The sequence below is a fragment of the Stegastes partitus genome, unplaced genomic scaffold, assembly GCF_000690725.1.
Source record: "Stegastes partitus isolate 25-593 unplaced genomic scaffold, Stegastes_partitus-1.0.2 Scaffold35, whole genome shotgun sequence".
NCBI classification, from domain to species: domain Eukaryota; kingdom Metazoa; phylum Chordata; class Actinopteri; family Pomacentridae; genus Stegastes; species Stegastes partitus.
The window spans coordinates 170,351-172,433 of NW_007577766.1; positions in this window are offsets into that span (position 1 = coordinate 170,351).

A 2,083-nucleotide genomic window follows, 5' to 3' on the forward strand; every position below is an offset into this window, starting at 1 on the left:
GTGTGTGTGTGTGTGTGTGTGTGTGTGTGTGTTACAAAGGCTCAATAGTGTCTCAGCAGGAAACTCACTCCAGCAGGGATTCATTATTGACACGAGGTTGGTACCAAGAGAAGGGCCATGTTTGTTGTGCCGTGTCTACATGATGGTAGACACATTACATGATGGCGTCTTTGTGAGTGAGTGTGAGTGGTGTCTGCATTGTATATCACAATAATAATCTAAATCTTTTTTTTTTTTTTACACAATTTTACAAATTGTTAATATCAAGTGATGTAAAAATATAAAATAATATAAAAAATCTTCTCATGTAATACAATGTGATATTTATGATGTGGTTTATTGTTGTTGTTGTTTTTATGTCTTTATATTAAACACTGCCTTTTGAATTGCCCCTAGGGGGATAAATAAAGTTATCTGAAATGAATTGAATAATACATATAAAGCAACCGAGGTTAAGCCCGCTGCTACACTGCCCGCTGCTCGTACTGAAATACTGTACATCTCAAACACATCCTCTGAATCACCGTGCTGTACTTAAGCCATCTTTGCTCACTCTTTTGCTGCACGTCTGCCCCCACTGCTAACTAGAAAGCTGTGCCACTGCCACTGCTGAAAGCCTTTCAAAAGCCCCACCTCGACTGCAGCATCATCCTAAATGTTCAGCATCCAGCTTCCTCTTGGAGTTGAGCTTAATATTCACAACCCCTCATGTGGATCCAGACTCATAGGTTGGGAACCACAATACATAAACACATACGAGTTTTAGAAACATTTCTGCTCAACTGTCTCTGATTTGCCTGAAATATTTATAGCGCTACGCATAGATTTTGACAAAGACAGTGTTACATAAATGCTTTTCTGAGATCAACTTTCCACTATCAGCACATTTTTTGATAACCCTAACCCTGAATCAAACCACCTCTTAACACCGTCATTATGACGGCTATAGAAACCATTAGTATTATGCAGAAAGGCAGCATAACAGGACGTTGCATCACAGACAGGTATCTCATGTAGCGAGAATAAATGTCATTACTAAAGCAAGAAACCCAGTTAAAACAATCCAACAAGTCTCTTTTCACTGCAGCCACAGCTGCACCATATACACCACATCAAGGTTCTCACCACGCTAGTTCCCTGAAAAAATGTGCTAATGTGTGTTCAAGCTGAAACTCTTCATGACAGCTTAAACATTTTTTCATATTTCAACTCAACCACAATCACAGACTACTTGATCTCCTTGTTGAATATTACAGATTCTACATTATAGACATGAAAAGAAAAAACAGCAAAAATTTGAGGCCTTCATCTTCAATAGGTCCTGAGATATATTACAACACAGTCTCAAATTTTAATGTGCAAAAAATTGAGCTATAAGTGGACCGATGTGCTTTTCAAAATATATATATATATCTCGGAAAGTATTTGATATATCAGTTTAAAAATCCACAAATAGTTTAGATATCTACAGGTCATGATAGAAGCAGAATGCAGATGGAATAAGCCTACAGTAGATTATATCATCGTTTACTATAAAGCTACTATCTTGCAATAGTAGTTATGGTAGAGTATAGCAGTTTGGTTCAGATTACATTTTAAGAGTAACATTTCCAATCCAGCACATCTCAGAGATTAAAGGATAAAAGAAGTGATTCTGCTCCACGATTAACACAGTTTATCTCGTGATTACAGCAGCCTGCTCATTGCACTCAACATTTAAGTACTGACAAAGTGTAATAGTGAGCATGGATAAGTGTGTGTACGAACCCCAGTGCGTGTCTGTGCGTGAGTGTCTGCGCTGCGCTCTATCTAGGCGTCTGCGCTGCCTGTCCAATCTCCTCACCGCTGCCGAGGAAATCAGAAATCATTTTCACTCCAATTTTTCTCACCTGTCATCTCTCCTGTCTTTCCCCCCTCTGCACCTCGCCATCACTCTGGCTTTCTCTAAGCTCTCACGATGTAACTAGAACCAATTCTATTTTCTCTTGTTAACACAGTTTCCACTTAGACGCCTTTTCGGTATTTGATGGGAATGCTAGAAAATGATTTGTTTCAGCCTTTTGTGACCCTTCCCTAAAGCTCG